Source organism: Neolamprologus multifasciatus, chromosome 8 (genome assembly GCF_963576455.1).
Source record: "Neolamprologus multifasciatus chromosome 8, fNeoMul1.2, whole genome shotgun sequence".
Taxonomy (NCBI): domain Eukaryota; kingdom Metazoa; phylum Chordata; class Actinopteri; order Cichliformes; family Cichlidae; genus Neolamprologus; species Neolamprologus multifasciatus.
In genome coordinates, this window is record NC_140446.1 from 5,875,670 (window position 1) to 5,899,470 (window position 23,801).

Genomic DNA, 23,801 nt, shown 5'->3' on the forward strand with positions numbered 1-23,801 from the left:
ATAAACACTAAACTAGAAAAGTAGGAAAAAATACAGAAACAAACTGGAATTGACTCGATACATCTACTAATCAAAAACCTGGAGCTTGTCAATAGCAAAGAAGGTCAAACTGAAAATGCTTAAAAATGAGAGAAACCCATAGACTCTAACATTACCTATATTTTAAAACATCTAAAATCTTTTGATTTAATTGTTCATGTCAGTATTAAAAGCAATGTTTGAAACGCACATAAAAAACCCCCCCCAGCAAACAGGCCGAAAACATATGAGTCAAACCCAACATAGAAAGCTCACCAGTGTTCCCCAGAGAAGTCACAACCTAAAAAGTCCAGGCTTTACATAACCAGCTCTTTTCCAGTGACCGGTTGGAAAAAAACAAAGATTTTTTGCTGATGGTTGCACTACACTGCGCTTTATTAAAGCAACACTCAACATTATGGTGCCGTTACCACAGAGTATTGGCAAATACCTGCAAAAATAAGTCAGATGTGACAATCCACATGTGACAGGAAGACATGTGAAAACTCCCCATTTTCCCCGTGAAAAAGACGATCTTTGTGTTTGTAAACGATCTCTTTCTTTATGCTAAATGAACTTTTCAGATGTGAAAAACGACGCCGTTATTTCAAAATCCTCACATGGAAACCCCCTCTCTCTTTGGCTTACTGTTACTTTTCACCCACGAGTCAACATTTTTACATCTAAAGTGGGAACTGTCACATGTGCTTCCAGACAATGCACCGTGGAAAAAAAAAAAAGTTGACTTTGGAGATGTGGCACGCGCTCGGAAAGCACACATGTTTTTAATTTGACTTCCTCAAATTGGATAAAAGAGGAGAAAGGAGCAGAAACAGCCGCGTTAAGTACCTACACAGTGATACACCTACATTTAGCGTTGTGCTGATGCAGTTCTGTTGCTACAGCTTATGCAAGATTTACAACTTCTTTAGGTCCTTTAGGATGAATGGAGAAGCAGTGGCTATAGATCACCTCCCATCTATTTCATTTACAGAACACACATACACACGCATAGTGCTGAAAAGCATTGTGAAATCTATTGTAATAGTCATCCACCCTTCAGTCTAATATAGCTTTGTCAGCAGGGAGATAAGTACTAACAGAGACAGAGGGGAGACATTTTAAGTTCAGTGCGGTGCTGCAGAGTGGACTCAAAGTGCTTATTGATCAAAGCTGGCTGTGCTTGATGGATGGATGAAATGTTATTATAGCTTTAGCTGTTGCCGCTATGGGGAGAGAAAAAGTGAGGTGTGTTGAAATGGAGGAAAGACGGGCAGAAATTTTTCCAAAAGAGTGAAATGCTTTCAATAAAGGACGAAATCAAAGCATAAATGCATGACGGGAATGACAAACTGATGCAGAGGGAGACGAGGGGGCAGAAGGCGTCTGTGGGGGGGATGGGTGTGTGTGGAAGGGCCGTCGACAACACCTCTCTGTCTTTCCTCTCTCCTCCCTCGCTCCTGATAAGGCTGATGGTGACTGATAAACATAAAATGAACTAAAACAAGGGCAACATCACACGAGGATTTACTGGAATCACGATGCATAATCAAAACAATCACACCCATACTGCAGAGTTTCCCTCACCAACTCTTATGCATGTATTAATGCATTAAAATGATGTAGTTTTCAGGCATTTTAACCTAATCGTATTTTTTTAAACACAGGAAATCACAAAAGCAAAACCCCAGAATAACTACTTTACAGAGCAAATTTGAGTGCTTGTTGTATTTGAGCTTCATCAGCACGTGAAGATTTCTTTCTTGTCATGTTGTTGTGCAAATTTTAGATTATTTCTGAAAAATTTTAAAGACTTTTGGTCGATGTTAGCATAAATGCACCACGGGCTGGTATAAGCGTTCAACATTTATTTATGTTTTTTTAAATGGACACATACTCACTGCCAGTTTTTTAGGTGCATGTGTTCAACTGCAAGTATCTAATCAGCCAGTCACACAGCAGCCTGTCAAAACAACCTGCTCAAGTTCAAACCCTAGTATAGGGTTGAGGAAGAAAGGTGACTTAGGTGACTTTGAACATGGCATGGTTGTTGGTGCCAGATGGGCTGCTGTGAGCATTTCAGAAACTGATGATCTACTTTGATTTTCAGACACAACAATCTCCTGAGTTTAGAGAGAAGGTCCAAAAAAAAGAGAACATATCCAAAGAGTTCTCTGGGAGAAAATGCATCGTTGATGTCAGAGGTCAAAGAGGTCAATGGCCAGACTCATTTGAGCTGACAGTAACTCACATAACCACTGGTTCCCACCAAGAGAAGAGCTTCTAACATGTCAAACCTTTAAGCAGATGGGCTGTAAAGACCACACTGGGTGCCCTAGCTCAGCGGTCCCCAACCTTTTTTGGCGCCACGGACCGGTATATGCCCGACAATATTTTCACGGACCGGCCTTTAAGGTGTCGCGGATAAATACAACAAAATAAAACTGGTACCGGTACCGAAAAGAGGAGATTTATTCATAACACATGTGAAAAGACCCAGGAAAACCGAGTTAACATAAAAACGATAACGAAATGACGCTGAAAACCGATAAAAACCCTGAAAACTACATTTCACACCTGAGCCTCAACTCTCGCGGCCCGGTACCAAACGACTCACGGACCGGTACCAGTCCGACGCCCGGGGTCGGGGACCGCTGCCCTAGCTATTAGCAGGAAAGCGAGGCAGTTTACACAGGATCACCAAAATTGGACAATTGAAGATTGGAAAAATGTTGCCTGGTCTGATGAGTCTATATTTCTGTTGCAACATTCAGATCGCAGGGACAGAATTTGCTTTGAGTGACATAGAAATATGGATCCATTCTGCCTCGTATCAGTGGTTCAGGCTGTGGTGGTATAATGGTGTGGGAAACTTCACACATTTTAGGCTCATTAGAACCAGTTGAGCATCATTCATATGTGAAAGCCGACCTGAGTATTATTGCTGACGTGTCCATCCCTTTATGACCACAGTGAGTGACCTCAGATGATCTCAAACTGGTTTATTGAACATAAAAATGAGTTTACTGTACTTAAATGGCATCCACAGTCACAGACCACGATCCAATAGAGCACCTTTGGGATGTGTTTGAACATGAGATTCACACCATGAATAAGCAGCCAACAAATCTGCAGCAACTGTCTAATGCAACTCTGATGCTATCATGTCAATATGAACCAAAATCTCAGAGGAACGTTTCCAGCACCTTGTTGAATCTATGCCAAAAAGAAGTGAGGCAATTCTGAAGTCCAACCTAGTAGAGTGGGTTTAACAGTTATGGGGTATATGTAGCATATTAGGGGAAGGTGAAAGGGTAGTTGTTGAAAGCCTGTGACTTAGTAGGAAAACATTAACTTGGGAATAAAAAACAATTATTTATTCTGATATACTAGGATAGAATAGAATTGTCTCTTCTTTTAAAATCAAAACATTTGCAATGAAATTTAAATAGAGAGCACCTTTTTTAGTTTAAAGCAGTTTGTTGTTGATGTGGTATTTGTTGACATGTCTTCTCTGCTGTAAATGAAGATGAAGTGATTTAAATATTAACTCTACTTCCTAATGTTATGTGATGAGCCGCCACCCTGAGCACTTGCCAGCCATTAGTCATTCTCTGACAAAAACACTCTGACCCCGGTCTCCATTACTTGAGTAATATGAATTCAACACATCCTGTGTATATATGTGGCTTTGCTAGCAACCTTCATTGTCAGTTTATTTCACAAAGCTGCCCATTTCCACCAAGCATTTGTTGACAGTTTGCATGCAGCAGCTGCAGCTTTACTGGGAATGTAATAGATTCCCCATAACAGCTATTGTTCTGCTTTGCTGGGCAGTGGTTGTTAAGGGGAATCCAAAACAAAAACATATGGGTTCAATCTATGCTTGCAAATCTTCCCTGCAAATAAAACTATGTTTATTTGTTCATTCTTTTTACTGAATTTACTCACTTTAGTTCAAATAGATTATGTCAGGCTCCTCGCTCAGTTTGGTTTCAGGGGATAGATACCCTCCTGCACCACTCTGGGTTCAGGGGGTAGACACCCTCTCTACTTTTAAGATCAGGCTTTAAACTTTCCTTCTTGAGAAAGCTTAAGGCTGGATCAAACGACCTTAAATCATCCTTTAGTTATCCTGCTGAGAGACCTCCCCTGAGGATCTCTCCTCTATGCTCCTTTCCCCCCCTCCCCATGCATTTATATGCTAGTATGCCATGTCATTTCAACCAGTTGGCCTTCACTCTCCCCCAGTGTGTTCTTTGTCCTTTTAGTCGTCTCTCTGTCTTCCTCTTTTGTCTCTTCTTATTTCTCTAACAATACCCATTTGGCTGTGCTCCCTACTGCAGATGTCTTCCTATTAAAAGTGAGCTCTTCCTCTCTGCTGTCACAAAGTTCTTGCCTGTAGTGGATCACTGGATCATAGAGTTTCTATCTATAGCGTTGTAAGGTTCTCAAAATTTAAAGTGCTTTCAAATGGCTGATCTTTCAAATTAAACAGGTCTAAGTGAGGGTAACAGAGTTTATTCTTAGTAATTCTTCTGATTCTACTGAGAACAGGGATGCTAAGGTGGAGCTGGAGGTTAGCGTAGCAACAACCACATGTGTTTGTTGTCTTTTGTGGCTTCCATGCTGACAATGGACTTGTAAAAGTAGTGTTTTAGCCAGGTATGCAAAATGTGGTGGTTTGACTCCCATGAGATGCAACACCATAGAGCATTATCCCAGAGGAAGTTAGGTGATAGTGACTATAACCCACTGGTGGTAGAGCTGAGGAAGTGGATATTTTTCTGGACAATCTGAATGACTTGGAGAGTGGGAGGAAGAGGGCCTGAAAGGGACAGTGACAGAACACAGTGAATTTAAAGGAAGCAGAGTAGAGGCTCAGAAAACATATGCAGGTACGTAATTGGAGCAGAATATTCATGTAAATATTTATAGCATGGGAAAGGAATGAAGACAGGACAAGAGAGAACTTACTGAACTCTCAGTTTCCTAATTTTCTCTCTGAATTACTTGTGCTCACTGTGTGTGAGCACCAAAGATTGCAAATTAAGAAGAAATATGAGTAAAAATGTACACTTTGAGTAAAAATTGCTTTGTGAAGCCTTCCTTGTTGGTCCATTTCTCCTTAGTGTTACTTGCTCAGCTCATGTTTACATGGATTTTTTTTCCAGATATGCCGACGCTGCAATAATGTTTGCTTATGTCTAGACCATTCCCATCACACCAACATTAGTCACTGGAGTCAGAGCATGAAAAGAAAAATGGGCTTCTAAGGAATTGTGTGAAGCGACGATACACAAGGAAGCGAAGACTTTCGCCAAGAAATATTGAAACAATCAAAAGATTTCTTTGGTCCACAAAAGTCTTATTGTTGTGATTAAGTGCTACTTAAGTAAATATGTATGTAAACGTTTAAATATTTAAACAGGACTAAATATTTAAATATTTATGCAAACATGACTGAATCAAAAACTTACGGGTTGTTTGAGTATTTCAGAAACTGCTGATCTACTGGGAAAAAACAGAGAAAAGCAGAAGAAGACCACACCGAGTGCCACTCCTATCACATAAGAACAGGAAACGGAGACTACAGTTCACACATGCTCACCAAAATCGGACAACAGAAGACTGGAAAAGTGTTGCCTGATCGATTTATGCTGATGCATTTGGATGGAAAGGTTGGGTTCAGGCTGGACGTGACGATGCAATGCTGTGAGGGATATTTTCTGGGCACACTTTAGGCTCCTCGGTACCATCTGAGCATTGCTTATGCACCAAAGCATTGTTTGGTTCCCGTTATTGGTATGCAGCCAACAAATCCGCTGCACTTTTGTCAGTATTACCAAAATGACTGAGGAATGTTTCCAGCATATGGTTGAATCTGTGCCATGAACAGTTAAGGCAGTTCTGAAGGTAAAACGGTCCAACCTGGCAGTAGAAAACTGTATTTCATAATGTTTGTATATTCTAATCTTCTGAATGACCCAAACTCAAACTTTCCAGTGCAAAACAGAAATAAAATAGCCATTTCTTCTATATCTTGAAGCATACATCAGATGTCTTCACGGACAGTGGACCGTTAAAACAAACACTGAGGCTGGAAGCTAACAGGGAGCTCGGTTTGTTTAGAATATGGAATAGGCTTGCAAGGAAGAGCAGCCTCTCTGACATGCCATGCCAACTGGAAAATCCTTCATAATGCAAACAAGAACAACTGTGTGTACTGCCTGTGTGCATGTCCTACACGTCCTTGCAACACGCAAGACACCTTTTCCAGTTTTTCCCCCCCCCAAGGTGACCAAAAATAATATCAGCTCCACCTCCGTTCCCGACTATCTCACATCCTTAGTATGCTATGTTGCCAAATCTAGACCCCCCAGGGCTGCCTCGTGTCCTGCCTGTGCAAAACCCAAGGTGCCTGATTTACATCCAGGACAATTTCCTTTGCAAACAATACATACCTGAAAATAACTCTAGACAAAATAGAGCCAGCTATGTTTGCTGTATGATTTTACAGGACACTTCCTCCAAAGGTCATGCGGGATTATTGAAACTTGGAACCTTCCTGAAAAGATCCTATTGTTTAAGGCGTTAAAAGACTCTATATCACGTTGCTACGCTTTGACAAACTGATGGTGATCGTGCTGCATTTGAGCCTGTATGTACAAGAAAGCTGAGAGTTGATTTGTGATTCACTTTGCTTGACATGTTTGGTTCTTAACTCTGAGGCTGCTTCCAGGATTTTGATTTACGCCTTTTGGCAATGTGCAGAGGATTGTTACTGCCTGCTGGGTTTTAGACCACAGAGACATACCGAGTGATTTCCCACCCGTGCACCACCCTGTGGAATTCCTGGCAGTGATGTGCAGCCAGCACCAAAGACAGGCTTCACTCGCCTCAGCTGCAGCAGCTTCATCGGAGGTGCGTCTGTGAAAAGAGAGAGGTTAAAAGAGGTTGTGTGTTTATGAGGAAGTGTCTGTTTCATGTTTAATGCATACTACCATGTATGTGCACTGCCCCTCCTCCTTAGCCCATGTGTGCTGTAAAATCCACCCTAGGTCCTTTTCTTCATTCCCCCCAGGACGCTGCACCGTTGCTGGGATGCCTGCTTGTGTATAGCCATAGTCAGGAAATGTCACTGTTGGCATCTGACGAAGGCTAGTGCGCCAACCCAAGCGTGCCTCCTTGCCACCTGCGGCCCAACCTCCTCTGCTGCAGACACTGGCTCGCTTGTTTGTTCACCAACCATTCCCTGCCATTCCTCTCCAAAGTCAGCCTGTCTGGCCTGCCCTGAGCTTGTGAAAGATCAATCAGGTGAGCACAATAGCATTTATAGGGTTGTTTTTGACTGGTGGCCCTGTAAGTGGCTGCCATGCAGCTGCACCGTCCCAGCTGAGCTGCCAGGAACACAAACACAAAGCTGACTCTAAAGTCTCCCCCACAGAGATACTCCCACTCACACACACACATACATACACACTGGAAAATACCAATTTTAATGCTTTGAAATGGGAGAAAATATATCATAAACATAAATGTAATCTATCCCGTATTTATTTGTTATTTGATTTTATTCGTGTTTTTCTCCTGTATGTCCTTACAATCCTTTACAATCAGCACTTAACCTAACACCATGTACATCTTTGGACTGTGGGAGGAAGCTGGAGACACCAGAGAGATTCCACGCAGACCAAATGCACACATAAAGGTCCCAGATTGAATTCAAATCGACTCTGCCCTCTTGCTGTGAGGTGCCAGTGCTAACCGCTGCAGTACTTAAACGGCTGGGTGATATCAACTTTTTTTAAAGGCCAGTCTATGGAGACATGGAAGTTTGCATTAACCTCCTAAGACCCGAACTCTTCCACGGCATGCATTTTTAATTTCTCTTTGATATTTGAGCTCATTGGGACCTTATGAATGTAAAAACAAAGAATTACCAGATTTTTTTTTAACCTAATTTTTGTTTCTAAGAAAAATGAGAGCCACATATAAGGATATTTGTTTAAAATTTCGATAGAACAGTAGCAGTATAATGTCCTCGTAAGTGGATATCAGGCCCTTGTAGTCTTAGTATTTTGGTCTAAATAACCCAAAATGTGATGTCCACATATGTGGACGCCAGGTCCTAGGAGGTTAAGGTAAGGCTAAGAGATAAAGCTTCAGTGCATTCGTACTCCTAATGCTTAATTTATGCTACCACAGTCGGGTCTGTTTGCAGTGGTATTTGCCTACAGACAGCCAACTGAAAGGGGTGGTCAACTAAACCAAACATGCTCCCAAATGCAGATTCCTCATCATGGATGATAGGATAGTCCATTGGTGTCATACCAAAATCAAAAGTAAATAAATAAAAGAAGAAGAAAGAGTTAATAAAATGTTTTTTGTTTTTTTTTTGCCTGTCCCATTTGGTTCTTTAGCCGTCAGAATTGTTGTCTGAAGACCAACAAGGATACCCAATGGATTTATTTTGCCAAATGGATCATCATGGCATTGCCGTATTGGTCCATTTGATCGACCTTTGTTTTTATTATTTATTTTATTTTATTTTCAGTTGTTACAGACGGGACAGACATGAGTGAGGGATAGGAAAGGGAGAAAGAAAGAGGAAGGAAAAGAAAAACAGAAGGGGAGAGGGACAGTGAGAAAGGGGGGGGGGAAGATATCTCCTGGATCACCTGTTGAGAGAAAAAGAATAGAAAACAAGCAAAAAAAACAAAGCAACATACTAAACACAACACCATCGCATTAATCTAGCTAAGTGTAAACAGACAGCGCACAATGTGCTTTGAAGTAGCAGCCAAGGAAGGTGTGATTTAAGTCTACGTACAGTGAACACCCGTGTGCACACCTGTGTGGATCAGCGCGCTTGTATTCAAATGGTTTCACCATAAAAAAGTTAATAAAATGTTGAAAGAACTGTGATATTCAGATTCAGTCCTTTATGCAAAAGGAAGAAAGTAAAGTAGATTAAGTTAATCTGGTGTTTTGAGTTTTTAAGCACGATGATGACCGAGTCTACACTCTTTATATTATGGCAAAAACATACAAAAGATTATCACAACTAATTATTCTTTAAAGAAGGAGGATATTTTTACTTATTATTTGCAACATAAACCACTTGCTATTGCATCCGGTCATTTATAGACTGTTAAAGATACGTTCAAATGCGTTTTTATCCATGGTTCACATACCGACACCATAAAACTGGGCTTCTATTACTAGCCAGACATCCATCATGGAGACCAAAGTCAGTTGTGGGAGACGCTGTTTTGTTCTAAAAGCAGGATAGCTTTGAGAAGACACAGAGAGCCTTGTTATGTCTCTTTCTCTGACTCTCCCACTGCTCACATCGGGCTGGTTTTGAGTAAACCCTCTTATTGTTGCCAGCAGCCCCCTCTTCACCCACATTTCCATTTATATCCCATTTTCCACTTCATTTCCATGCTAATTTCAGGAGACAAAAAAATCCCATGTTATGTCATTTATAGGGCTGCAGCTGGTTTATCTATCCATACAAGGGGAAAACCAGTGGGGCTGGCCTCGGGGCATGGGCTCCCCTTCATCAAAACCTCCTCTGTTAAATCAAAGGCAGGACATGTAGATGGTAGGACTGTTTGGCATACTGATGATAAAGATGTCTGTTATGGGATGCCTGGCATTGAGATCGAAAGAGCAAAAACAGATTAATAACAAGTTATTTTAGCTTTCCTGAGCTGTGCTCCACATTTTCTGCTGGCGTTTCATGGTTTTGCAATCCTGTATTGTGCTGTTTTCACAAGGGGGCCTGTCTAATTTTCTTGGATTCCTGCTTGTAATGACTCTCAATCCTTGTTAACTCTGTGGTGTAAACAATGCCTCCAGATCTTTCCACCAAAACAACACACAAGCCTGTTTGGAGGCCTGAACAAGTGGGTGGTTGTGTTTAGTTTGGGTTTATCCGGTACTAGGAGACCTGATAACGCAGCTTGACCGCAGATGTCCTACTATGGGTGATTGTGAGTTTAATAGGATGTGAGGGTCAGGGAAAACTATCCCAAGGAATTTCTTAAAGTTTCTATATGATTCTGTATATTCTTTGTTGTCTGTGTAGATTTTTTTCCCACACAAAATACAGACAAATAAAAACTTCTCCATCCACTATTTAACAATTTAACAAGACAAGTCAGATCAGATTAAAACAAACCCTTTATGCTGACTGTCTGCAGTCTGCATGGACATCTTCATTTTTCTGCACTCCTTCCTGGCTGGATATCTCTGTGTAGGTTCTCAGTCATCCAGGTTATGGTAGTCTAAGGAGCTTGGTTAAAAAGCGATAGACTTATTTAAGTTTCAAAACCTTAAAGTCAAGAATTGTAAAATATTAATTACTTGTATAGCTAAATAAACACCTGTTATTTTACCAAATGCTATTAACTAGTAGCTGACAGCAACAAGTAGTGGAGGAATTTTTCAAACTACACTTCACTACGCACAAAACGTGTGCATAAAGTATACAAAGTAAAAATAATTCCTCTGCAGAAAAAAGATCCACATCAGTGTTAAATGATCAATATTACTCCTGCATATATTTAAAGTTTATCTGATTTAAAATACTTTATATTCTGTTTAATGTTCAGCATCATGTCCTATAAATCATGTTTGTTGCTGTCCTGTGAGGATTATGCAGCTCTGAAAACAAAAACAACAAAACAGTCGTTCATGACCTCTGAAACACAAGCCTAAATCTTGATTTTAAAAATAAAATAAAATATATTAATTTAAAAAATTGTTTAGAGGGAGTGTTTATAAAAACTGCTGGTTAAACCAAGTGATTTCTCACAGATGCTAATCTGAAAGTGCTGCCGAGCCTGCACCTGGTCGACTTAGCTGTTGTTTTCATTGTTAGAGATTTCCTTGATGAGGTACTAAAGTAGTTTTATTACTCGATCTCCTCTACATCACACATGTTGCCCAATGTGGTTATCAAGAGGAAACTCATCTGTTGCAATGCTAAATCACTGATGCTCATTTATTTGCTAAAGCTAACTGGGTTTTGAAACAAAGCGCAGATCATAACTAATCTTGGAGAAGTGAACGTAGAACCAGTGACAGCTTCCCACGCTGGTCTCCCATTACTTTGAAAGAAGGTTGATCCACAATGGATATGTGCACATCGCTAAAAATAAGCACAAGTCATTGTTACTGGTGGATGGACACACCAGTAAATTGGAGCCAGCTACAGTTTCAGTAAGTACAGAGGCAAGCGGCGCTTTTAGTGACAATCCGGTCGTTAAGTGATGACGTGACGAATCCTACTTCCGGGCCTAAAGTAGTCTGCGTTTAATATGGCTTTAGTGTTGTTAACATGCTTAATGTTATGTATTTTCTTCTATTTAATCTCAAAAAGCTCCTAAAACAGTCAGTGATCACTGTTGACCTCCCTCGGCTTTTATTACCGCTAATCATTTATTTAAGCTCAGTTTTTAAAACCTTAGGATGTAACTACAGCCCAGGCCATGCAGCAGTATATGAATGACTAACCTCGTATTGTGGATGGATTATCTCAGTTGTTCTCCTGGCTGAAGTTTGGTCCTTTTACAGCATCCTGCCATGCGATTACATTTGTTCCTGACCACCAAGAACACTCGCGTTAACTTTTATCGAGTGGAAAAAAAGTTAGCTTGTTTATATTATGCTAACATAGCTGTGTCGCTAGCGGTCACGTAGCTCATCATTATATACCAGCTAGCCAAACTTCAGTAACCCTACAAACGTCACTGCTGCTTAGTTTTCTGTCTTCATTTATGTTGGAAGTGATAACAGAGCTGTGCGTTTTAATTTGTTTCCAAAACCCCACAGTCAGGACATGCTATATTGTATTTAGATAGAAGCTAGCAAGCTAACTTCCTGCTAACTTCTAACTCCGTTAAATGTCATAAATTCCGTTTTCATGGCTGCCTGGATGTTAAACTCAATTGTTACACCTGGTAGAGCAGAACGCTGATCATTTTATTAAAGATGAAAGACTTTAGACAGTTTTTCAACTCTCAGTAATGCCATAGTGATCGTTTGATATATGGACCTGCAGCGGAGTTTAGGCCCAGACACGGCTAGTGACGTCAGACTTAACGACCGGATAGCAAACTGCTGCCACAATATGACTGTAATGTAAAGGATAGATGGAAATAAGTAACGAGTTTTATGACAGCACAAATCTTTTTTTCCGGTGGACTACAATTTATGGTTTGCCTGAAAATGTCCTCGTCTATCCTCTGCAAATGTTGCAAGTGGATGATGGTCCGTCCTAATCAACAATGCTTCATAGGTTAAAATGCTGACAGTGTCTGCTAACATTATATAAATGGGCACCAACTGTCTGACATCTATAATCCAGTGTTGAGATACCTTCCCAGAAGCCTTAACGCCCACTCTCATCCTGGGCCATTTGACCTCAGGAAATCACATGACAAGTTGGGGCTAGGTTTCACAATGAGCTCACCCGAATCCTTGGTTGCTTGTGGCCTACACCCGTTTTCACACCTTGGCTCGTGTCATTGGGGAGAGGATCATTAGAGGGTCCATAGTCCCTCTTGGGCGGACACTCCCACAGGCCTTAAATCTGGGACACTCCACCATTTGACCCTAGAACTGAAGAAGTTTCTCGGATGAGAGGTGAAATGTCTTCCAGCAACTTAAAGAAGTTTAAAGAAGTTTCCAAGCTCCTTAGACTACAATGACCTGGATGACTGAGAACCTTCACAGACATCCATTACATATTCCTTCACCAACTGGATCTCAGCCTGCAAAAATCCATAGCTCTAAACCTCAAATCTCACAAATGTGCTTTAGATGTGAAGTAGAAGTCAGTTCCTTTCTGTACGGCAACTTGGTCACATTCATTTATCACATAGTTGAAGAAATGTCTCATCACTCATCCAAGTGACTTCTTGAATCTCAGCTGAATATGTGTTGGTAAAGCAGAGGTGTAATAGTCTGCCAATCTGATGAGTTGTAAAGGTGTCTTGATCTGGTAGTCTGTCATGTGGATTCTGTATCAACAAGGGAAAATGTGTCAGGATGGCCGAGCGGTCTAAGGCGCTGCGTTCAGGTCGCAGTCTCTCCTGGAGGCGTGGGTTCAAATCCCACTCCTGACATCCCTTGCTTATTAAACTCAAGACTGAAATGTTATGTGATGTCTTCCTTCAATAAAGAAGTTGCCACCAAATGGCAACTGCTTTGATAAGTTATGAACTTGAAATCTGTTTTAGTTAGTGTCGGGGGTGCTGTAGTGCAGGTCACCTACCAGGTTGGTGATGGGATGCTTTAATCTACATGCCAAATATCCTTGTGCAAGATACTGACCTCAAGTACCTCTCTCATGCGTCTACCGGAGTCCGAATGTTTTGCAAAATCAATTGTTCCACACAGCCAAATTCACTGCAGATACAGACTGCTCCGTTACATCTATGTCCACTGTGAATGACCATCTTTGAACAGAGGTGGTGGCATAGGACACCAACTGTCTGACATCTATAATCCAGTGTTGAGATACCTTCCCAGAAGCCTTAACGCCCACTCTCATCCTGGGCCATTTGACCTCAGGAAATCACATGATAGGTTTGGGCTAGGTTTCACAATGAGCTCACCCGAATCCTTGGTTGCTTGTGACCTACACCCGTTTTCACACCTTGGCTCGTGTCATTAGGGAGAGGATCATTAGAGGGTCCATAGTCCCTCTTGGGCGGACACTCCCACAGGCCTTAAATCTGGGACACTCCACCATTTGACCCTAGAACTGAAGAAGTTTCTCGGATAGAGGTGAAACGTCTTCCAGCAACTTAAAGAAGTTTAAAGAAGTTTCCAAGCTCCTTAGACTACAATGACCTGGATGACTGAGAACCTTCACAGACATCCATTACATATTCCTTCACCAACTGGATCTCAGCCTGCAAAAATCCATAGCTCTAAACCTCAAATCTCACAAATGTGCTTTAGATGTGAAGTAGAAGTCAGATCCTTTCTGTACGGCAACTTGGTCACATTCATTTATCACATAGTTGAAGAAATGTCTCATCACTCATCCAAGTGACTTCTTGAATCTCAGCTGAATATGTGTTGGTAAAGCAGAGGTGTAATAGTCTGCCAATCTGATGAGTTGTAAAGGTGTCTTGATCTGGTAGTCTGTCATGTGGATTCTGTATCAACAAGGGAAAATGTGTCAGGATGGCCGAGCGGTCTAAGGCGCTGCGTTCAGGTCGCAGTCTCTCCTGGAGGCGTGGGTTCAAATCCCACTCCTGACATCCCTTGCTTATTAAACTCAAGACTGAAATGTTATGTGATGTCTTCCTTCAATAAAGAAGTTGCCACCAAATGGCAACTGCTTTGATAAGTTATGAACTTGAAATCTGTTTTAGTTTGTCTCCGGGGTGCTGTAGTGCAGGTCACCTACCAGGTTGGTGATGGGATGCTTTAATCTACATGCCAAATATCCTTGTGCAAGATACTGACCTCAAGTACCTCTCTCATGCGTCTACCGGAGTCCGAATGTTTTGCAAAATCAATTGTTCCACACAGCCAAATTCACTGCAGATACAGACTGCTCCGTTACATCTATGTCCACTGTGAATGACCATCTTTGAACAGAGGTGGTGGCATAGGACACCAACTGTCTGACATCTATAATCCAGTGTTGAGATACCTTCCCAGAAGCCTTAACGCCCACTCTCATCCTGGGCCATTTGACCTCAGGAAATCACATGACAGGTTTGGGCTAGGTTTCACAATGAGCTCACCCGAATCCTTGGTTGCTTGTGACCTACACCCGTTTTCACACCTTGGCTCGTGTCATTAGGGAGAGGATCATTAGAGGGTCCATAGTCCCTCTTGGGCGGACACTCCCACAGGCCTTAAATCTGGGACACTCCACCATTTGACCCTAGAACTGAAGAAGTTTCTCGGATAGAGGTGAAACGTCTTCCAGCAACTTAAAGAAGTTTAAAGAAGTTTCCAAGCTCCTTAGACTACAATGACCTGGATGACTGAGAACCTTCACAGACATCCATTACATATTCCTTCACCAACTGGATCTCAGCCTGCAAAAATCCATAGCTCTAAACCTCAAATCTCACAAATGTGCTTTAGATGTGAAGTAGAAGTCAGTTCCTTTCTGTACGGCAACTTGGTCACATTCATTTATCACATAGTTGAAGAAATGTCTCATCACTCATCCAAGTGACTTCTTGAATCTCAGCTGAATATGTGTTGGTAAAGCAGAGGTGTAATAGTCTGCCAATCTGATGAGTTGTAAAGGTGTCTTGATCTGGTAGTCTGTCATGTGGATTCTGTATCAACAAGGGAAAATGTGTCAGGATGGCCGAGCGGTCTAAGGCGCTGCGTTCAGGTCGCAGTCTCTCCTGGAGGCGTGGGTTCAAATCCCACTCCTGACATCCCTTGCTTATTAATCTCAAGACTGAAATGTTATGTGATGTCTTCCTTCAATAAAGGAGTTGCCACCAAATGGCAACTGCTTTGATAAGTTATGAACTTGAAATCTGTTTTAGTTAGTGTCGGGGGTGCTGTAGTGCAGGTCACCTACCAGGTTGGTGATGGGATGCTTTAATCTACATGCCAAATATCCTTGTGCAAGATACTGACCTCAAGTACCTCTCTCATGCGTCTACCGGAGTCCGAATGTTTTGCAAAATCAATTGTTCCACACAGCCAAATTCACTGCAGATACAGACTGCTCCGTTACATCTATGTCCACTGTGAATGACCATCTTTGAACAGAGGTGGTGGCATAGGGCACCAACTGTCTGACATCTATAATCCAGTGTTGAGATACCTTCCCAGAAGCCTTAACGCCCACTCTCATCCTGGGCCATTTGACCTCAGGAAATCACATGATAGGTTTGGGCTAGGTTTCACAATGAGCTCACCCGAATCCTTGGTTGCTTGTGACCTACACCCGTTTTCACACCTTGGCTCGTGTCATTAGGGAGAGGATCATTAGAGGGTCCATAGTCCCTCTTGGGCGGACACTCCCACAGGCCTTAAATCTGGGACACTCCACCATTTGACCCTAGAACTGAAGAAGTTTCTCGGATGAGAGGTGAAACGTCTTCCAGCAACTTAAACAAGTTTAAAGAAGTTTCCAAGCTCCTTAGACTACAATGACCTGGATGACTGAGAACCTTCACAGACATCCATTACATATTCCTTCACCAACTGGATCTCAGCCTTCAAAAATCCATAGCTCTAAACCTCAAATCTCACAAATGTGCTTTAGATGTGAAGTAGAAGTCAGTTCCTTTCTGTACGGCAACTTGGTCACATTCATTTATCACATAGTTGAAGAAATGTCTCATCACTCATTCAAGTGACTTCTTGAATCTCAGCTGAATATGTGTTGGTAAAGCAGAGGTGTAATAGTCTGCCAATCTGATGAGTTGTAAAGGTGTCTTGATCTGGTAGTCTGTCATGTGGATTCTGTATCAACAAGGGAAAATGTGTCAGGATGGCCGAGCGGTCTAAGGCGCTGCGTTCAGGTCGCAGTCTCTCCTGGAGGCGTGGGTTCAAATCCCACTCCTGACATCCCTTGCTTATTAAACTCAAGACTGAAATGTTATGTGATGTCTTCCTTCAATAAAGCAGTTGCCACCAAATGGCAACTGCTTTGATAAGTTATGAACTTGAAATCTGGTTAGTTAGTGTCGGGGGTGCTGTAGTGCAGGTCACCTACCAGGTTGGTGATGGGATGCTTTAATCTACATGCCAAATATCCTTGTGCAAGATACTGACCTCAAGTACCTCTCTCATGCGTCTACCGGAGTCCGAATGTTTTGCAAAATCAATTGTTCCACACAGCCAAATTCACTGCAGATACAGACTGCTCCGTTACATCTATGTCCACTGTGAATGACCATCTTTGAACAGAGGTGGTGGCATAGGGCACCAACTGTCTGACATCTATAATCCAGTGTTGAGATACCTTCCCAGAAGCCTTAACGCCCACTCTCATCCTGGGCCATTTGACCTCAGGAAATCACATGAAAAGTTGGGGCTAGGTTTCACAATGAGCTCACCCGAATCCTTGGTTGCTTGTGACCTACACCCGTTTTCACACCTTGGCTCGTGTCATTAGGGAGAGGATCATTAGAGGGTCCATAGTCCCTCTTGGGCGGACACTTCCACAGGCCTTAAATCTGGGACACTCCACCATTTGACCCTAGAACTGAAGAAGTTTCTCGGATGAGAGGTGAAACGTCTTCCAGCAACTTAAAGAAGTTTAAAGAAGTTTCCAAGCTCCTTAGACTACAATGACCTGGATGACTGAGAACCTTCACAGACATCCATTACATATTCCTTCACCAACTGGATCTCAGCCTGCAAAAATCCATAGCTCTAAACCTCAAATCTCACAAATGTGCTTTAGATGTGAAGTAGAAGTCAGTTCCTTTCTGTACGGCAACTTGGTCACATTCATTTATCACATAGTTGAAGAAATGTCTCATCACTCATCCAAGTGACTTCTTGAATCTCAGCTGAATATGTGTTGGTAAAGCAGAGGTGTAATAGTCTGCCAATCTGATGAGTTGTAAAGGTGTCTTGATCTGGTAGTCTGTCATGTGGATTCTGTATCAACAAGGGAAAATGTGTCAGGATGGCCGAGCGGTCTAAGGCGCTGCGTTCAGGTCGCAGTCTCTCCTGGAGGCGTGGGTTCAAATCCCACTCCTGACATCCCTTGCTTATTAAACTCAAGACTGAAATGTTATGTGATGTCTTCCTTCAATAAAGGAGTTGCCACCAAATGGCAACTGCTTTGATAAGTTATGAACTTGAAATCTGGTTTAGTTAGTGTCGGGGGTGCTGTAGTGCAGGTCACCTACCAGGTTGGTGATGGGATGCTTTAATCTACATGCCAAATATCCTTGTGCAAGATACTGACCTCAAGTACCTCTCTCATGCGTCTACCGGAGTCCGAATGTTTTGCAAAATCAATTGTTCCACACAGCCAAATTCACTGCAGATACACACTGCTCCGTTGCATCTATGTCCACTGTGAATGACCATCTTTGAACAGAGGTGGTGGCATAGGGCACCAACTGTCTGACATCTATAATCCAGTGTTGAGATACCTTCCCAGAAGCCTTAACGCCCACTCTCATCCTGGGCCATTTGACCTCAGGAAATCACATGATAGGTTTGGGCGAGGTTTCACAATGAGCTCACCCGAATCCTTGGTTGCTTGTGACCTACACCCGTTTTCACACCTTGGCTCGTGTCATTAGGGAGAGGATCATTAGAGGGTCCATAGTCCCTCTTGGGCGGACACTCCCACAGGCCTTAAATCTGGGACACTCCACCATTTGACCCTAGAACTGAAGAAGTTTCTCGGATGAGAGGTGAAACGTCTTCCAGCAACTTAAAGAAGTTTAAAGAAGTTTCCAAGCTCCTTAGACTACAATGACCTGGATGACTGAGAACCTTCACAGACATCCATTACATATTCCTTCACCAACTGGATCTCAGCCTTCAAAAATCCATAGCTCTAAACCTCAAATCTCACAAATGTGCTTTAGATGTGAAGTAGAAGTCAGTTCCTTTCTGTACGGCAACTTGGTCACATTCATTTATCACATAGTTGAAGAAATGTCTCATCACTCATCCAAGTGACTTCTTGAATCTCAGCTGAATATGTGTTGGTAAAGCAGAGGTGTAATAGTCTGCCAATCTGATGAGTTGTAAAGGTGTCTTGATCTGGTAGTCTGTCATGTGGATTCTGTATCAACAAGGGAAAATGTGTCAGGATGGCCGAGCGGTCTAAGGCGCTGCGTTCAGGTCGCAGTCTCTCCTGGAGGCGTGGGTTCAAATCCCACTCCTGACATCCCTTGCTTGTTAAACTCAAGACTGAAATGTTATGTGATGTCTTCCTTCAATAAAGGTGTTGCCACCAAATGGCAACTGCTTTGATAAGTTATGAACTTGAAATCTGGTTTAGTTAGTGTCAGGGGTGCTGTAGTGCAGGTCACCTACCAGGTTGGTGATGGGATGCTTTAATCTACATGCCAAATATCCTTGTGCAAGATACTGACCTCAAGTACCTCTCTCATGCGTCCACCGGAGTCCGAATGTTTTGCAAAATCAATTGTTCCACACAGCCAAATTCACTGCAGATACACACTGCTCCGTTACATCTATGTCCACTGTGAATGACCATCTTTGAACAGAGGTGGTGGCATAGGGCACCAACTGTCTGACATCTATAATCCAGTGTTGAGATACCTTCCCAGAAGCCTTAACGCCCACTCTCATCCTGGGCCATTTGACCTCAGGAAATCACATGATAGGTTTGGGCTAGGTTTCACAATGAGCTCACCCGAATCCTTGGTTGCTTGTGACCTACACCCGTTTTCACACCTTGGCTCGTGTCATTAGGGAGAGGATCATTAGAGGGTCCATAGTCCCTCTTGGGCGGACACTCCCACAGGCCTTAAATCTGGGACACTCCACCATTTGACCCTAGAACTGAAGAAGTTTCTCGGATGAGAGGTGAAACGTCTTCCAGCAACTTAAAGAAGTTTAAAGAAGTTTCCAAGCTCCTTAGACTACAATGACCTGGATGACTGAGAACCTTCACAGACATCCATTACATATTCCTTCACCAACTGGATCTCAGCCTTCAAAAATCCATAGCTCTAAACCTCAAATCTCACAAATGTGCTTTAGATGTGAAGTAGAAGTCAGTTCCTTTCTGTACGGCAACTTGGTCACATTCATTTATCACATAGTTGAAGAAATGTCTCATCACTCATCCAAGTGACTTCTTGAATCTCAGCTGAATATGTGTTGGTAAAGCAGAGGTGTAATAGTCTGCCAATCTGATGAGTTGTAAAGGTGTCTTGATCTGGTAGTCTGTCATGTGGATTCTGTATCAACAAGGGAAAATGTGTCAGGATGGCCGAGCGGTCTAAGGCGCTGCGTTCAGGTCGCAGTCTCTCCTGGAGGCGTGGGTTCAAATCCCACTCCTGACATCCCTTGCTTATTAAACTCAAGACTGAAATGTTATGTGATGTCTTCCTTCAATAAAGGAGTTGCCACCAAATGGCAACTGCTTTGATAAGTTATGAACTTGAAATCTGGTTTAGTTAGTGTCGGGGGTGCTGTAGTGCAGGTCACCTACCAGGTTGGTGATGGCATGCTTTAATCTACATGCCAAATATCCTTGTGCAAGATACTGACCTCAAGTACCTCTCTCATGCGTCCACCGGAGTCCGAATGTTTTGCAAAATCAATTGTTCCACACAGCCAAATTCACTGCAGATACAGACTGCTCCGTTACATCTATGTCCACTGTGAATGACCATCTTTGAACAGAGGTAGTGGCATAGGACACCAACTGTCTGACATCTATAATCCAGTGTTGAGATACCTTCCCAGAAGCCTTAACGCCCACTCTCATCCTGGGCCATTTGACCTCAGGAAATCACATGACAAGTTGGGGCTAGGTTTCACAATGAGCTCACCCGAATCCTTGGTTGCTTGTGACCTACACCCGTTTTCACACCTTGGCTCGTGTCATTGGGGAGAGGATCATTAGAGGGTCCATAGTCCCTCTTGGGCGGACACTTCCACAGGCCTTAAATCTGGGACACTCCACCATTTGACCCTAGAACTGAAGAAGTTTCTCGGATGAGAGGTGAAACGTCTTCCAGCAACTTAAAGAAGTTTAAAGAAGTTTCCAAGCTCCTTAGACTACAATGACCTGGATGACTGAGAACCTTCACAGACATCCATTACATATTGCTTCACCAACTGGATCTCAGCCTGCAAAAATCCATAGCTCTAAACCTCAAATCTCACAAATGTGCTTTAGATGTGATTTTTGAATTGATTCTTGAATCTCAGCTGAATTGATTCTTGAATCTCAGCTGAATATGTGTTGGTAAAGCAGAGGTGTAATAGTCTGCCAATCTGATGAGTTGTAAAGGTGTCTTGATCTGGTAGTCTGTCATGTGGATTCTGTATCAACAAGGGAAAATGTGTCAGGATGGCCGAGCGGTCTAAGGCGCTGCGTTCAGGTCGCAGTCTCTCCTGGAGGCGTGGGTTCAAATCCCACTCCTGACATCCCTTGCTTATTAAACTCAAGACTGAAATGTTATGTGATGTCTTCCTTCAATAAAGGAGTTGCCACCAAATGGCAACTGCTTTGATAAGTTATGAACTTGAAATCTGTTTTAGTTAGTGTCAGGGGTGCTGTAGTGCAGGTCACCTACCAGGTTGGTGATGGGATGCTTTAATCTACATGCCAAATATCCTTGTGCAAGATACTGACCTCAAGTACCTCTCTCATGCGTCTACCGGAGTCCGAATGTTTTGCAAAATCAATTGTTCCACACAGCCAAATTCACTGCAGATACACACTGCTCCGTTACATCTATGTCCACTGTGAATGACCATCTTTGAACAGAGGTGGTGGCATAGGGCACCAACTGTCTGACATCTATAATCCAGTGTTGAGATACCTTCCCAGAAGCCTTAACGCCCACTCTCATCCTGGGCCATTTGACCTCAGGAAATCACATGAAAAGTTGGGGCTAGGTTTCACAATGAGCTCACCCGAATCCTTGGTTGCTTGTGACCTACACCCGTTTTCACACCTTGGCTCGTGTCATTAGGGAGAGGATCATTAGAGGGTCCATAGTCCCTCTTGGGCGGACACTCCCACAGGCCTTAAATCTTGGACACTCCACCATTTGACCCTAGAACTGAAGAAGTTTCTCGGATGAGAGGTGAAACGTCTTCCAGCAACTTAAAGAAGTTTAAAGAAGTTTCCAAGCTCCTTAGACTACAATGACCTGGATGACTGAGAACCTTCACAGACATCCATTACATATTCCTTCACCAACTGGATCTCAGCCTTCAAAAATCCATAGCTCTAAACCTCAAATCTCACAAATGTGCTTTAGATGTGAAGTAGAAGTCAGTTCCTTTCTGTACGGCAACTTGGTCACATTCATTTATCACATAGTTGAAGAAATGTCTCATCACTCATCCAAGTGACTTCTTGAATCTCAGCTGAATATGTGTTGGTAAAGCAGAGGTGTAATAGTCTGCCAATCTGATGAGTTGTAAAGGTGTCTTGATCTGGTAGTCTGTCATGTGGATTCTGTATCAACAAGGGAAAATGTGTCAGGATGGCCGAGCGGTCTAAGGCGCTGCGTTCAGGTCGCAGTCTCTCCTGGAGGCGTGGGTTCAAATCCCACTCCTGACATCCCTTGCTTGTTAAACTCAAGACTGAAATGTTATGTGATGTCTTCCTTCAATAAAGGCGTTGCCACCAAATGGCAACTGCTTTGATAAGTTATGAACTTGAAATCTGGTTTAGTTAGTGTCAGGGGTGCTGTAGTGCAGGTCACCTACCAGGTTGGTGATGGGATGCTTTAATCTACATGCCAAATATCCTTGTGCAAGATACTGACCTCAAGTACCTCTCTCATGCGTCCACCAGAGTCCGAATGTTTTGCAAAATCAATTGTTCCACACAGCCAAATTCACTGCAGATACACACTGCTCCGTTACATCTATGTCCACTGTGAATGACCATCTTTGAACAGAGGTGGTGGCATAGGGCACCAACTGTCTGACATCTATAATCCAGTGTTGAGATACCTTCCCAGAAGCCTTAACGCCCACTCTCATCCTGGGCCATTTGACCTCAGGAAATCACATGATAGGTTTGGGCTAGGTTTCACAATGAGCTCACCCGAATCCTTGGTTGCTTGTGACCTACACCCGTTTTCACACCTTGGCTCGTGTCATTAGGGAGAGGATCATTAGAGGGTCCATAGTCCCTCTTGGGCGGACACTCCCACAGGCCTTAAATCTTGGACACTCCACCATTTGACCCTAGAACTGAAGAAGTTTCTCGGATGAGAGGTGAAACGTCTTCCAGCAACTTAAAGAAGTTTAAAGAAGTTTCCAAGCTCCTTAGACTACAATGACCTGGATGACTGAGAACCTTCACAGACATCCATTACATATTCCTTCACCAACTGGATCTCAGCCTTCAAAAATCCATAGCTCTAAACCTCAAATCTCACAAATGTGCTTTAGATGTGAAGTAGAAGTCAGTTCCTTTCTGTACGGCAACTTGGTCACATTCATTTATCACATAGTTGAAGAAATGTCTCATCACTCATCCAAGTGACTTCTTGAATCTCAGCTGAATATGTGTTGGTAAAGCAGAGGTGTAATAGTCTGCCAATCTGATGAGTTGTAAAGGTGTCTTGATCTGGTAGTCTGTCATGTGGATTCTGTATCAACAAGGGAAAATGTGTCAGGATGGCCGAGTGGTCTAAGGCGCTGTGTTCAGGTCGCAGTCTCTCCTGGAGGCGTGGGTTCAAATCCCACTCCTGACATCCCTTGCTTATTAAACTCAAGACTGAAATGTTATGTGATGTCTTCCTTCAATAAAGGAGTTGCCACCAAATGGCAACTGTTATGAAGTTGAAATCTGGTTTAGTTAGTGTCGGGGGTGCTGTAGTGCAGGTCACCTACCAGGTTGGTGATGGGATGCTTTAATCTACATGCCAAATATCCTTGTGCAAGATACTGACCTCAAGTACCTCTCTCATGCGTCCACCGGAGTCCGAATGTTTTGCAAAATCAATTGTTCCACACAGCCAAATTCACTGCAGATACAGACTGCTCCGTTACATCTATGTCCACTGTGAATGACCATCTTTGAACAGAGGTAGTGGCATAGGACACCAACTGTCTGACATCTATAATCCAGT

General features: G+C 42.7%; 10 non-coding genes across 10 annotated transcripts; all 10 read left to right on the forward strand.

The window, feature by feature from the left end:
• The first annotated feature begins 13,074 nt into the window (after positions 1 to 13,074).
• Positions 13,075 to 13,157, forward strand: trnal-cag (transfer RNA leucine (anticodon CAG)). The gene has a single exon. It is a non-coding gene; the product is annotated as a tRNA-Leu (tRNA).
• A 1,063-nt stretch (positions 13,158 to 14,220) lies between these two features.
• trnal-cag (transfer RNA leucine (anticodon CAG)) lies at positions 14,221 to 14,303 on the forward strand. Its single transcript has one exon. It is a non-coding gene; the product is annotated as a tRNA-Leu (tRNA).
• Positions 14,304 to 15,366: 1,063 nt separating this feature from the next.
• trnal-cag (transfer RNA leucine (anticodon CAG)) lies at positions 15,367 to 15,449 on the forward strand. Its single transcript has one exon. It is a non-coding gene; the product is annotated as a tRNA-Leu (tRNA).
• A 1,064-nt stretch (positions 15,450 to 16,513) lies between these two features.
• trnal-cag (transfer RNA leucine (anticodon CAG)) lies at positions 16,514 to 16,596 on the forward strand. The gene has a single exon. It is a non-coding gene; the product is annotated as a tRNA-Leu (tRNA).
• A 1,063-nt stretch (positions 16,597 to 17,659) lies between these two features.
• Positions 17,660 to 17,742, forward strand: trnal-cag (transfer RNA leucine (anticodon CAG)). The gene has a single exon. It is a non-coding gene; the product is annotated as a tRNA-Leu (tRNA).
• Positions 17,743 to 18,806: 1,064 nt separating this feature from the next.
• On the forward strand, positions 18,807 to 18,889 carry trnal-cag (transfer RNA leucine (anticodon CAG)). The gene has a single exon. It is a non-coding gene; the product is annotated as a tRNA-Leu (tRNA).
• Positions 18,890 to 19,953: 1,064 nt separating this feature from the next.
• trnal-cag (transfer RNA leucine (anticodon CAG)) lies at positions 19,954 to 20,036 on the forward strand. The gene has a single exon. It is a non-coding gene; the product is annotated as a tRNA-Leu (tRNA).
• Positions 20,037 to 21,046: 1,010 nt separating this feature from the next.
• Positions 21,047 to 21,129, forward strand: trnal-cag (transfer RNA leucine (anticodon CAG)). Its single transcript has one exon. It is a non-coding gene; the product is annotated as a tRNA-Leu (tRNA).
• Positions 21,130 to 22,193: 1,064 nt separating this feature from the next.
• trnal-cag (transfer RNA leucine (anticodon CAG)) lies at positions 22,194 to 22,276 on the forward strand. Its single transcript has one exon. It is a non-coding gene; the product is annotated as a tRNA-Leu (tRNA).
• Positions 22,277 to 23,340: 1,064 nt separating this feature from the next.
• trnal-cag (transfer RNA leucine (anticodon CAG)) lies at positions 23,341 to 23,423 on the forward strand. Its single transcript has one exon. It is a non-coding gene; the product is annotated as a tRNA-Leu (tRNA).
• Positions 23,424 to 23,801: the final 378 nt, after the last annotated feature.